Source organism: Hyla sarda, chromosome 1, assembly GCF_029499605.1.
Source record: "Hyla sarda isolate aHylSar1 chromosome 1, aHylSar1.hap1, whole genome shotgun sequence".
In the NCBI taxonomy this organism is placed as follows: Eukaryota; Metazoa; Chordata; class Amphibia; order Anura; family Hylidae; genus Hyla; species Hyla sarda.
The window spans coordinates 408,394,852-408,409,494 of NC_079189.1; positions in this window are offsets into that span (position 1 = coordinate 408,394,852).

Below are 14,643 nucleotides of genomic sequence, written 5' to 3' on the forward strand. Positions count from 1 at the left end.
AAGAGAAGAGAAGGATGTGTTGGTGGAATGCGAGGGAAGTCTATGATTATTCCTAAGATCTGAAGAAACCAAGGTTGAGTTGACCATAGTGGTGTGATCAGAACCATAGTTGACTTCTGATTCTTCACAAATATAAGAACTCTCTGAATGAGGTTGAAGGGAGAAAATGCATAAAGAACAGGAGGCCATGGGTGAAGAAAGCCATCTATACCTTCCACTTCTGGATCTGGCCGCCAGCTGAAAAATTGAGGTAGTTGACAATTTAACCGAGAAGCGAATGAATCTAATTGAAGAGGACCCCAAAGGTTGCTGATTGATCAAAAATAAGAGGATCCAGTCTCCAGTCGCTGTAATCGAGTAGATAACAAGTGTTAAGCCTAATTGGCTTTATTTGTGGGAGTGGCGTGGGGTATATAATCACCCCTCTCCCACACCTGGGGGCGTGTGTTACGTTGGCGGTAGTTCTCTAGTAGTCTACCGTGTTAGTGCATACGTCCCCCCCCCTGGAGTGTCGTTGGTAGTGTGTAACGGTTCTATCCCCCGTCCTCGCAGAGGTTGGTTAGGTAAGTGCCAGTGTGGCTCTATGTTGTTCAGCCCGGGTTCGTAGTGCCGGAGCAGGCTCACCCCCAGCTGGGTCGCTTGCCTCCTCGCGCTCCCCCAGGTTTTTTGTACCCCGTTTTTTCTTGCATGTTTTCCCCTTCCCGTGTTCCCTCACCGCTCACCTGGCCCGCCCGGTCCCCGGTCCCGAGGGAGTGGAGTTGCGCCTGCTGCCGGGCTCGGGGATCCCGTCCCACGCTCCAGATTGCGGCGTGGGGCTGCGGGGGGCGGGGTCCCCATTCGCCCCGGCGGTCGGCGTCGCTTCCGGTCACTCCTTCCCACAATACAGAGGGCGAGAGTACGCGTCCCGGCGTCCCGCGTCATCACCCGGCGCCGCGTCGCCACGGGGGGGGGCTCCGTTCCTGCACCCAGCTCTGCGGCGACACGGGCTGCGGGGGCGGGGCCCCGCCGTTGAGGGGGGCGGCGCCACTCCCCGGAGCCACACCATCCCTGTCATGGGGGCCAGCCGGGACGTGCGCAGGGTGCCATCCCACAGTCGGGTCCGGGCGCTCTCCCCCCTTTCCTGCTAGCTCCCGGCGTGCTTATGCATGGTCGGGTGCCGCGAGGGGGGGAGGCGCCCGGGGTCTGGGCTGTCGGGCCGTGAGCGTCGGCATCACCCAGGTTCGGCCACCATGTCACACCTGCCCCCCCCCCCCTTCCTTCTCAAAAAAAAAAAAAAAAAAAGGGGGGGGAACCAGCCCTATGGCCAGGCACATGCTGTCCCTCATCATTAATGACTATAGTATTTGTCTTACCCTTCAGGTTCCACTGTCGTTCCTAAGCCCCACAAGTGGCTTCGCCTCTCAGCTTTCAGCTCGAGGTATATAAAAAAAAAAAAAAAAAAAAAAAAAAAAAAAAAAACGCATATACTGATTTCACTTCTTCTCACATAGCCATCAGTTCTCACTTCTGCACGACATTCAATCATTTTGGCCAACACATTTCACGCGCTGGACCCGCCGCTGACGCGGCCCAGGGCCTCGGGCGGCCGACACCCCCGTTCAGCCTGGGCCGTTCGCGTCAGTGGGGGCCTTGGTGTAGCCCGTTGTTCCTGACTTGCTTCAGCACAACGCAACTCGACACACACGAACACTGGGTCATCCGTTATCTGACACACCCCAAAAAAAAAAAAAAAAAAAAAAAAAAAAAAAAATATATATATATAGGGGGAAACTCATTTTTAGCCCACCACGTCACGCACTCATCACGTCAGGCACTCAGCTGCCACCCATTTTCACTATTTGTTGTCTGTCTCTGTGTATCCCCTCAGCCGTGAGCCGGATCGTGCCTATTCAGGCTCCTTCTATTCCCACAACTCAGGATACAGCAGGTCAGTGTTACAAGATAGCAGCCAGAGTTGTTCAGGTACCATCCCTGTTCTCACTAGCATCCAACTTTGTCTACCGGCACCCGTTACTGGCCCGGACAGGTTCCGACGCAGCATGTCGCAACCCTCTGACATTGAGGACTCCCTCTCCGTCCCCGAGACCCCAGCAAGAGCTTCGGACCGGGGTAGCATGTCCTCCTACCGTACCTGGACAATCCCCAAACTGATGCAGGAACTCAGGAGGAGGGGCACCCCCTTTCCAGCCTCAGCCAAGAAAGGGGAGCTGTTCAACCTGCTGGGCACAGACCGGGCCCCCCCGGCGAGGCAGGCAGCAGCATCATCGGACCAAGCGTCCAGTGCTTCACTTTCGCAGCTCCACACCATGATGAGCCAGGTGCTCACATCAGTGTCCGGGCTACAGGATAGACTAGAGGACATGGAACGCGCCAGGGTCACGGACACAGCCCCAGGCCCCGCTGTTCCTGTTGCTTCTACCTCTCAGGCTCCGCCTTCAGGTATGCTTCAGCCTCCCCCGAATGTTACACCCGCACACTTTATCCCGGCAGCAATTAAAAAAGACATTCTGGAGGGCAAGAATGTCAACTTGGCTCTTCTGCTGATAGCCACCACGGACATCAATGACACCAAAACCGTTGCCTGTGGCGATCTCGCTGTCACCTTCAAAAGCAAAGATGCCAGGCTTAACAGGAAACTAACAATTAACGAGTTTGTCATAGCCTTTGGGCTATATAGAGACGTCATTTGCTCAGTTAGTCCCAGTCGCAGGGAGGAACTTGATTTGTACCTCCACAAGATCGCACAAATGGCGTACAAACACGGAGGGTCCACTTTCTACGAGTACCACAAATCTTTTGCTGCTAAGGCAGCTGCTTCTTTCGAGCAATTCAATTACACGACCAACTGGGGAGCCGTTGACACTGAACTTTACTGCGAGCATTTCGCAGGTCTAAAAGCCCCCTCCTGCAGCTGGTGCGGGGTCACTGCACACACCACTAATTGGTGCCCCCTGAGCAAAGATCAGGCGGATACAAGCACCAACAGGAGCCAAAATATCTCCTTAGGCCCCAGTCAGAGGAACTCTCCTGCTCTAGACAGGCTAGGTAGGCCGGTCAGGTTTCTGGGCAAGACTCAGATATGTAACAATTTCAACCTCTCTGCATGCACCTACAGCAACTGCAAGCTTCTCCATGTGTGTTTTCTCTGTTTCCGGGCCCACCCCAGCTCCATCTGTTCTCAAAAAGGCAACCAGGCGTGACTAGGCGTGGTGCGGGTTGACGCCCTGGCCCGCATTTTAGCCAGCCACCCTGATCCCTGCTGGGTCAGATGGTTAGTTGGGGGGTTTCGCGAAGGCTTTCACACAGGGTTGGTCGCGTTGCCTCAAAGCACGTATGAATGCCTTAACCTTCAGTCAGCACTCGCTGAACCCACGGTGGTGTCAGAATTAATACAAACCGAACTTCTGAAAGGCTTTATGATCGGCCCTTTTGATGTACCCCCTTTTTCTGTCTGGAGGGTTAGTCCGTTGGGGCTAGCCACTGGGAAGTTTTCTAATAAAAGAAGGTTAATCTATGACCTCTCCGCGCCTTACTCTTCTAACATCCCTAGCATCAATGCACTGATCCCTTCCGATCAGTTCAGTATGAAATATTCCACTATCGATCAAGCCATACAGGCCATACTACAGCTGGGCAGGGGCACGTGGCTCTCCAAAGCTGACATTACCGACGCCTTCAAACTTCTCCCCATCAAGCAAGACCTGTGGCAGTGGCTTGGTGTAAAATGGGCAGGCAAGTATTACTTTGCCACTAAACTCACCTTTGGAGCCAAAAGTAGCCCCTGGCTTTTTGATCAACTAGCCACGGCCTTACACTGGGCCTTACAACATGTCTCCAACTGTCACTACACTATCCACTATCTGGACGACTTCCTGTTGCTGGAACACCCTGGTCACAGTCCCTCTAATCTCAGGTCACTGCTGAGGCTGTTCAAGGAAGTTGGGGTCCCAATCGCACCCCATAAGACCGAAGGCCCGTCCACTCAGCTCACCTTCCTAGGCATCATCTTAGACACAGAGGAAATGCAAGCCAGGCTTCCCCAGGAGAAACTGGCTAGGATCCGTGAGGTTATCCAAAAAATTACAAAGTGCCACACAATATCCAGGGTGGAGCTCCAAAGCCTCCTAGGCATGATGGCCTTTGCGATGAGGATCATTCCGCAAGGTAGGTCATTCATATCCAGACTCCTGGACTTACTTCCTTCAGTTTCCGGGCAGAGGCATGTCATTCGAATTGACAGCGAGGCAATGTCAGACCTGGCCATGTGGGGTCACTTCCTGAATAACTGGAACGGAATCTCGCTCTTTGTCCCCTCAGCCACGGAAACATCCCCCTCCGTGGTTTCTGACGCCTCAGCCGTCGGTTTCGCCGCTCTCCATGGCGCACACTGGCTGGCCAGTCCTTGGCCTCAGGACATACTGCTTATCCCAAATTTTCACGAAACTTCGGCCTTATTTGAGATCTATCCAATAGTAGCAGCCGCTGCCGTATGGGGTGATTCGTGGGTCAACTCCACTGTCCGCTTCAGATGCGATAACATGGCCACAGTAGACATCTTAAGGAAAGGGCGTTCTAAGTCCCCGCATATCATGCGTTTTGTCAGGAAGTTTGTCTTGATCGCTCTTCAGCACAATTTTCACTTTTGTGTTGAGCACATTGAGGGTACTAAAAACACAGCAGCTGACGCTCTGTCACGAGGTAACATGAAGCTGTTCTTTCAGGTACACCCAGAAGCAGACATCGTCGGGGTCCCAGTTCCTTCAACACAGTATCTCCAGATGGACTAACAGACTTCATCACAGTGGCAAATTCTTTAATCAGACAGTCCCTTGCACCCAGCACCAAACGGGCGTATGACGCAGCTCTAGCCTCTTTTTTCCCCGTTCATGCACAAACAAGGTCTCCCTGCCACAATTTCGGTTCGTTCCTCTCTTGCTTATGTCGGTTTCTGCCATTCTTCTCTTCACCTCTCCCACAACACCATCAAGCTTCACTTAGCAGGGTTACAACACCATAGATCCTTCTCACATCCCGACGCACTTTCTCTACTGTCCACTAACCCTATTAAGGCGGCACTCAAAGGCATCCTTGTCCTGTCACGTCCCAAACCACCCTCCCGTGCACCAGTCACTGGCGACCTTTTCCGATCCATGTCCTCACTCCTGGACACTCACCCGTTTGGTCCCAGACTCAGCACTGTCATCAAAGCAGCGATCTACTTGGCCTTCTACGGATTCTTGAGGCCGGGGGAGTTCACACGCTGCGGTCGAAGGTCACGGGGTCTTCTCCTGAGCCAACTATCACCGCACGGGGCAGGGTTTGCACTCACTCTGTCTTCCACCAAAACCTGTAGATGGGGAGCCACCATACGCTATTTCCCCACTTTTCACCAATGGTGTCCGGTCCTGGCCCTCACACAACTCCTTTCCACGTTCCCTGGACAGCCAGCGCACAGCCCTCTTCTGCCGGTCAATGGGTCAGCACTCTCCTCTTCACAGTTCACCAAACACGTGCGGTCCCTTGTCAGAGTCCTGGGACACGAGCCTAGTGGCATTTCAGGTCACTCGTTTAGGATCGGAGCAGCCTCTGCAGCGTCTAAACACAATGCCCCTGCACACGTCATCAAGAAGTTGGGGCGCTGGAATTCTGGCTGTTTTGAGCGCTACGTCCCTGACCCGTCAACCGACATGGCGGGGGTGTTTAAAGTGTTGGCTCTGTAAATTCAAATAAAACTCAGTTGTACCCTACCTCCGACTCTTTGCCCTCTATCAGGCATACCCACGGTCGCGGTAATTGGGCACACCTCATCCGCTAGTTTTCCCTCTTAGGTCCTCTAGATGGTCTCCTGTTTCCAGGTCGGTAAGTACGGTCAGTATTATACAGTTTGTACAGTTCCCACTCTAGGCTCTTGGAGCCATGACCACAAGTGTTAAGCCTAATTGGCTTTATTTGTGGGAGTGGCGTGGGGTATATAATCACCCCTCTCCCACACCTGGGGGCGTGTGTTACGTTGGCGTCACCCACCCAGCCCTCCCTCATTTCTCATAATTCCCACTAGGGTATGCCCTCTATCAGGCATACCCACGGTCGCGGTAATTGGGCACACCTCATCCGCTAGTTTTCCCTCTTAGGTCCTCTAGATGGTCTCCTGTTTCCAGGTCGGTAAGTACGGTCAGTATTATACAGTTTGTACAGTTCCCACTCTAGGCTCTTGGAGCCATGACCACAAATTCCAATCTGCTATAGTATTGGAAAGGCCCGGAAAGTATTCCTCCTTTATAACAATGTCTCTGTCCAGACAGAATATTGTCCATCCTTAAAAGAATGCAACAATGGGATCTGTTCTTAGCGAAACTTTTGAGGGCAAAGGAGCCCGCTAGAAATTCTAAACAATTTATATGAAGTAGAGATTCTTCTGCGGACTACTTCCATCCCCAACCCAGACGACTGGCATCGGATTCGATTATCAAATTCGGAGAGGTGCTAAAAAAAATTGCTTTCCCGTTCCAAGATTGAACGTGCTGAAGCCACCAAAGGAATTCCTCTTTGGTCTCGGGAGTCAGAGATATCTCGTCTGAATAGTCTAGACCATTCCTAAAATGTTGAGCTTTTAGATGTTGTAAAGCTCTGTAGTGGAGAGGAGCTGGGAATATGGCTTGTATGGAAGCCGATAATAGACCCACTATCTGTACAATTGATCGAAGAGAGACTAGATGTTTGTTCAGAATAGAACGAATCTCTCTCCTTATAGTCTTCAGTTTCTTGGAAGGAGAAATTGTATCTCCGTGGATGGATCCAAAATAGATTTGTCTGTGTTTATCAGAAAACCTAGATTGGATAGTAAGGAGAGAGTCCAATGATTGTGGAGATGACTCAGGGAAGGCGTTTGGGCCATAATGAGGATGTCATCTAGATAGATGATGAGACGAACACCTCGAGCTCTTTGAAGGGCTACCACTGGTTTGAGAAGCTTTGTGAAGCACCATGGCAGGCTGGTGAATTGCCATTTTTGACCTTAATAAAATACCCATAAAAATTGGAGGTATTATTGGGATAGATGATGCATAGGCACTGTGAGGTAGGCGTCTTTCAGATCTATCTTGGTTAACAAATCATTCTGTAACAATAGATCTCAGAGGAGATGAATACGCTCCATCTTGAAATGGTGGTATACACTGAAATTGTTTAGGGTCCTGAGGTTTATCACAGGTCTGAAACCTGTAGAATGAGGATGGACCTGAATAATTGCGCCTTTGGAACATGGTTCCTTGATCTCCTTGTTGATTAAGGATTGATCTGTGGAAAATACTATTGGATGAGGTAGTTGAGTTTGGAAGGGGGGACATATGAACTCTATTTGATGACCCAATACTGTGTTTAAAATCCATGTATCTGAAGTTTATCATAGACCAAGTTTGGAAAAAATGAGCAATCCTTCCGCCTAAGAGAATGTGGGAAAAATGTGTTAGTGTGATACTTACCGGTGGTAGGTCTTGACTTGGTGTAACCACGGTGTCCCCTAGCCCTCCAGGGCCATCTTCTGTTGGGGAAGATAGGGGTTGGCTGGAATGGGATGGAGGGTAAGGGGGATCTATCTGATCGTGAAGGGGGTCTAAAATATTGTCCCTCCTGGAATTGGCGGCTGGTAAAACTACCCCTTCTTTTCCCAGCTCGGGATTGGAAGACTTTTTTTTTTTAGGGATGATTACGCTTTGTCAAGCGAGGAAAACAATCCCACATACTTATTTATCTCCTTAATGAAGGAATCCCCGAAAAGGAATCAATCAGTAAGGGCATCTGAAGAGGATGTGGCAATGTTAATTAGTTGTGGATCCAACGTCATTAAAATTGAGCGTTTGCATTCTGTATAGATGGATGCATTAACATTACCGAACATGCACACTGCCCTTTGGGCCCATCCTCTTAATGTGGGCAAATCAATTGGTGTATTAGTAGAAATAGCATCTTCGGATAAATCAAGGATCCTAGTTAAAGGTCCTAATAAATCTAGGAGTCTATCTTGGATGACCCAAAATGATCGTCAACTCCTTTCTTGGGGTTTTTCCCCGACTTGTTGAGATATTTGACTAGGACAGGATCAAGGTCAGGGGTGTTGGCAAGTTTGTTAGGGAGAGTAGGGCGGGGGCATTCTGAGCGGAGTTTGTTTCTCGCTGCTTTGTCTATGGGTTTCTTGACCAACATGCTTAAAAATGTTGTGACTTGTGGGTGGGGTACCCACTCACCCGATCTATGGTGTTTTATTCTCCCTGGATTGTAGAAAGGCTTGCCAGCACTATCTAAGATCACTGTTTCAGGGTTGTCTACTTCAAAATAATCCTTCTCGTCATTATCCCTCTCACCCTCTGATACATCCTCATAACCAGAGCTGTCATCATGATCTGAGAAGTGTAATTTTCATCAGAAGATTGGTTTGGTGAGGTGTCATACGAATCTGGCTTTTGTCTAGCAGATGATTTAGAAACCCGTTTTACATTTATCTCCTCATGGGTGGAGGGTAGGGGATGTCTTATTTCAGCATCATGAGAAGAATTCGGAACCTGGTCCTTAACCCGTTTGGGTTTTTTATATTGTTTTGAGGTGGAAGGACCGCTAGATAAATAATGCCATTTTTGGGAGTCTTTCCCTTTATGTTTCCATCCCTCAGCCAACTTGGAGGAAGAGTCCTCAGCGTACCAGAATTTGTCTAAGGGGGTAGAGGGGTCAGGGTGAGAATTATTATTAGGGGGCGAGTCATAGCTTTTGCTACTGTTTTTGCCACTACCTCAGGGATAGTGGACGTGGCCACTTGCATAGACTTGGAAATTGATCTATCCACTATAGATTGAACTAGCGATTCATCAGTAAAATCATAACTTTGTGACATAGGAGCCTTAGCAGCCTCCTCATTAGCAACAATGGATAAGGCAGAGGGGTTTTAATATATGTATATATGTAAATTATTGTAAATATCCTGTAATATATATTAAAAGTATAACTAAATGGTATTTAAATAGTTAATAGTATAGTATTAGTTTACCAGATACAATACAGGGTGGGCCATTTATATGGATACACATTAATAAAATGGGAATGGTTGGTGATATTAACTTCCTGTTTGTGGCACATTAGTATATGTGAGGGGGGAAACTTTTCAAGATGGGTGGTGACCATGGCGGCCATTTTAAAGTCGGCAATTTTGAATCCAACTTTGTTTTTTTCAATAGGAAGAGGGTCATGTGACACATCAAACTTATTGGGAATTTCACAATGATGTGTTTGGTTTTAATGTAACTTTATTCTTTCATTAGTTATTTACAAGTTTCTGACCACTTATAAAATGTGTTCAATGTGCTGCCCATTGTGTTGGATTGTCAATGCAACCCTTGTCTCCCACTCTTCACACACTGAAAGCAACATCGCAGGAGAAATGCTAGCACAGGCTTCCAGTATCCATAGTTTCAGGTGCTGCAGAATGGGCAAAACAAAAATTGGAACAGGACCCTCAGTTTACGCAGAAGATTTTGTTCAGTGATGAGGCAAACTTTTATGTGAATAGTGAAGTTAACAAACCGCTATTGGTCTGACACTAACCCACATTGGATAGATCCCTCCAAGACTGTTGGAACACAAAAATTGATGGTATGGTGTGGTATATGTGGTACAAAGATAGTGGGGCCATTCTTCATCAATGGAAACCTCAAGGCCACTGAATATGCAAAATTGCTACATGATGATGTGTCTCCCTCTTTATGCACTGAAGTTGGCACATTCCCTGAGTTTTTCCAGCAAGATGGTGCACCACCACATTATGGGTGTCAGGTCCGAGCATTCATAGATGAACAGTTTCCTGGAAAGGGGATTGGTCGTCGTGGGCCAGTTGAATGGCCCCCAAGGTCTCCCGATCTGACCCCCTTAGACCTTTATCTTTTGGATCATCTGAAGGCAATTGTCTATGCTGTGAAGATACGAGATGTGCAGCACCTGAATCTACGGATACTGGAAGCCTGTGCTAGCATTTCTCCTGCGGTGTTGCTATCAGTGTGTGAAGAGTGGGAGAAGAGGGTTGCATTGACAATCCAACACAATGGGCAGCACATTGAAAACATTTTATAAGTGGTCAGAAACTTAACTCATGAAAGAATAAAGTTACATTAAAACCAAGCACATCATTGTTTTTCTTGTCAAATTCCCAATAAGTTTGATGTGTCACATGACCCTCTTCCTATTGAAAAACAAAAATTGGATTCAAAATGGCCGACTTCAAAATGGCCGCCATGGTCACCACCCATCTTGAAAAGTTTCCCCCCTCACATATACTAATGTGCCACAAACAGGAAGTTAATATCACCAACCATTCCCATTTTATTAAGGTGTATCCATATAAATGGCCCAGCCTGTAGAATGTAAATAGTATAATACTGAATGACCAGTAGGTGGTGCCAGAAGACCGGCAATAGGGAGGAGGGGAGGCCGTAAAATAGTTACACAGTATGCGGAGCGAATAGAATATGCACCGCTGACAGGAAAATCTCCCACACTATGAGGAGATTTGTGAGGGTGCGGGAAGGCAGCTGACAACCAGCTGTTCCCGTGCCTCGTGATATTACGGAGAGCAGCGCCGCGAGGAAGAGAGAGACCGTATGAGGGAGAAAACAAACTGTGAAATCAGGTACGGAGATGGCGGATTAGCAAAAGAAAGGCGTTGGAATAACTGCAAAGGGAAACGGAGCATAAGAATATAAAGAAGGGAGTATTTGTTATAGTATAGGAATTAGAATGTATAAACTTATGAGGGAATGAATTGAAGATAGGTAAAAAAAAAAATATATATATATATATATATAGTGGCACAGGGTAATATGAAAATAATGAGGGAATGAAAACAGTAATAATGAAATAATAATAAATTGTAAATATATAGACAAATTGCAAAGATGAGCAATGAAGAGCAAATTGCAAATGCACTTATCCTGCGGAGCAGCAAAGAAAAGAGGGCGTGGCTTAGTTGTTCACATGTTATATTACCTATACTGGTCACTGATTGGCCAGTCTGAGTTACCTGTTAACACTCATGCTCAGATTCATTTTTTCTTCATATCTATTTATTATATATTTGCTGCTGGAGTAAAAGTAAAGAAAAGATTTAAGCATAATGCGAGCCTCCAGTCTTAATAAAGATTCCTTAAGCAACACAAAAAGTAAAGCAACCCTATCCCCCTTTGGGCTATGTTACCTCATAGTCACGCCCCTCAGTACATCACGCCCCGCCACTCAATGCAAGTCTATCGGAGGGGCGTGATGGCTGTCACGCTCCCTCCCATAGACTTACATTGAGGGGCGGGGCTATGATATCACGAGCTCCCGATGCCGTCTCCAGCGTTCAGAACAGTTTGTTCCAAACGCTGAGCAGCGGAGTACCCCTTTAAGTACATTTCTACCACCTATTCCAAACTTGAAAAAAAAAAATTCCTTCTCTTGCTATCTGAGAATTTTGTCCATGCAAGTTCATATCCTATTATTTTATCCATGGTTTGTTTCCACTCCACAATATCTGGTATTTTTTCCCCCATCCATTTTCTAAGAACTAACAGCTTAGCATAACAAATTCCTTTGATAACCAGAGGAAAATTTCTACCCATTCCGAATGATCAACCCAATATTAAAGGGGTATTCCAGGCAAAAACTTTTTTTTTTATATATCAACTGGCTCCGGAAAGTTAAACAGATTTGTAAATTACAGTGACCCCCCGACTTATGATGGCCCCGACATATGATCATTTCAACATATGATGGCCTCTCAGAGCCCATCGTATGTTGAAGGCAGCATCAACATATGATGCTGCTGTGTGTCGGGGCCATCTTCGGGGCTGACAACTTCAGCAACTGACAGTTGTTTAATGTGCCCGTGTGCCCTGTTCTGCCTCCTGTTACTCACATGCTGTCCTGCTAATCCATACAGGCTTCCACTGTGAGCTCCGTGTAAGCCCCCCCCCCCCCAGTGCAGCCATAGCCAATAGCCTGCAGCATCTTGCTGCTGGCTGCCCTCCCCTTCCTTTCCTATAGAGCTGTAGTCGGCAGGATCGTAATGGAGGACATTTTGTCCCCCCTGAAGGTATTTAAAGAACTGTACAGTACTGTATGCGATGTCACACATCACATACAATACATATACACACTATACACCCCATACATCAATGTTTCCCTATCATTGTGCCTCCAGCTGTTGCAAAACTATAACTCCCAGCATGCCCAGACAGTCAATGGCTGTACATGCATGCTGGGAGTTGTAGTTGTGCAACAACTGGAGGCACCCTGGTTTGTTAAACACTCCCCATACACTCCGCATACAATGGTCATCCCAGAACCAATTAGCAGTTTCCCATAAAGATATGTATTCAACATACAATGGTTCCGAGGCCCCAGAACCAATTACCATTTTTACATAGACATATGTACTCGACATATGATGGTTTCAACATATGATGGTTCTCCTGGAACCAATTAATATCATATGTTGAGGGACCACTGTACTTCTATTAAAAAATCTTAATCCTTCCAATAGTTATTAGCTTCTGAAGTTTTCTGTCTAACTGCTCAATGATGATCTCACGTCCTGGGAGCTATGCATGATGGGAGAATTTCCCCATAGGAACTGCACAGCTCCCGGGACGTGAGTCATCAGAAAGCAGTTAGAAAACAACAACTCATATTCAGAAGCTAATAACTATTGGAAGGATTAAGATTTTTTAATATAAGTAATTTACAAATCTGTTTAACTTTCCGGAGCCAGTTGATATATATAAAAAAGTTTTGGCCTGGAATACCCCTTTTAAGGTCTTACAGTCCCTTGGTATATCATATCCCACTCTTCTCTCCAGCTCCTGTATTACCTCTTGCTAGAACTTCTGGATCCTGAAACAGGAATAAATTAGATGTAGGAAGCCAGCCGAAGAGCTGCCACATTTAGGGCAGTTAGAAGCCATCCTAATACCAATTCTATGCAGTGGATCTCGGGAGAGGTAGCATCTCTGTATTATTTTAAATTGAGTAATCCTATGTTGCTGATTTTCTGAGGCTTTAACAATATTGCCCCATATGTTAACCCAATCGTGTTCCTCTATACCCCCTATGTCTTCTGTCCATATTTTTTGGCACATTTCAACACCAAATTTGTGTATTTCAATCAATCTTCTATAAGTGTTTGCTAAACATTTTTTACCCGGGTTTATCAGTCCAAGTGTCTCTAACCCTACACAGGTGGTTACATTAAACACCCCGTTATTCCGAGTGGCTCTAATTGCGTGAGAAAATTTGTGCATACATAAAAAGCAAATAACTATTAGTGAGATTAAACTTAGATGGAATTTCATCAAAGGCGAGTAGTTTACCCTCCTCACATATGTGATGTACCCTACGAATCCCCTTTTTAACCCAAAGGTGAACATTCTCAATAAGTGTTAGTTCGGAAAAATTCTAATTATTCCAAAGTGGGAAATAATTAGTGCTCCCAAAAATACCTAATTCCTTTTTAATATATTGCTTAAAGTTTATCAAATAATTGACACGTGATGCATTTAGCGACTTCTACTCCTCTAAGTTGCCCTGATTCCAATAAGCAAAATATGTGCTCAAACTTATATTTCTTCATTATCAAATTCAAAATGGGATGTTCCCGCCACCTCAAGATTAATGTAAATTTTCTGCTATATAATATCTTTTCCAATATGGCAAAAGGAGACCCCCCTTCCCATTTGGAAAGTTAAACCAGCTATATTTAAGATGTTCTTTTTTTATGTCCCCAGATCAATCTGCCCAGAATTATCTCTATTCTCTTCATCCATTCATCACCTATCAAGGCAGGAGAGGAATTAAATAAGAAACGCAATTGAGGCATAACTACCATTTTAATAACGGCAATCCTTTCTGTCATAATTGGCAATAGTTTAGACTAGGGATCGACCGATATTGATTTTTTAGAGCCGATATCTTCCATGCATTTTAATTCCTCCCCCCCCACCCCAAATATCCTTGGTAAAATGAGGGTGTGTGCGGATATACCCTGATAAACTGTTTCTGGCCTTGCAGAAGCCGCTGCAGATCAATGATTTAAAGTGGGCGCTTTAAATCAATGAACTGCAGTGGCTTTTGCAGGGCCAGAGACCACCACCACCTGCTTCTCTCCCCCTGCCTGTCTGGAGTCCTGAGTCCAACCACCCCCGCTGCCCGATTGCCTCCCCCACCTATCCTCTAGCCAGAGACCGCAGCTGCCCCATTACCTCTCACATCCCCGATTTTATAATTACCTGTTGCTGGGGTCCGCACTACTTCTGGCGGCATCCTGAGCTGTCGCTGTGCGCTGGGCCACTGTTGGTGACGTTGCGTTGAGGACGTCACTCGACATTGCGCAGCGCACAGCAACAGCGCAGGACGCCGCAGGAGCCAGAAGTAGCACTTACCCCGGGAACAGGTAATTATAAAACCGGGGATGTGGGAGGCAATGGGGCAGCTGCGGTCTCTGGCCAGAGGATAGGCGGGGGAGGCAATCGGGCAGCAGCGGTGGTTGGACCCAGGACAGGCAGGGGGAGAGAAGCGGGTGGCGGCAGTGGTCTCTGGCCCTGCAAAAGCCGCTGCAGTTCATTGATT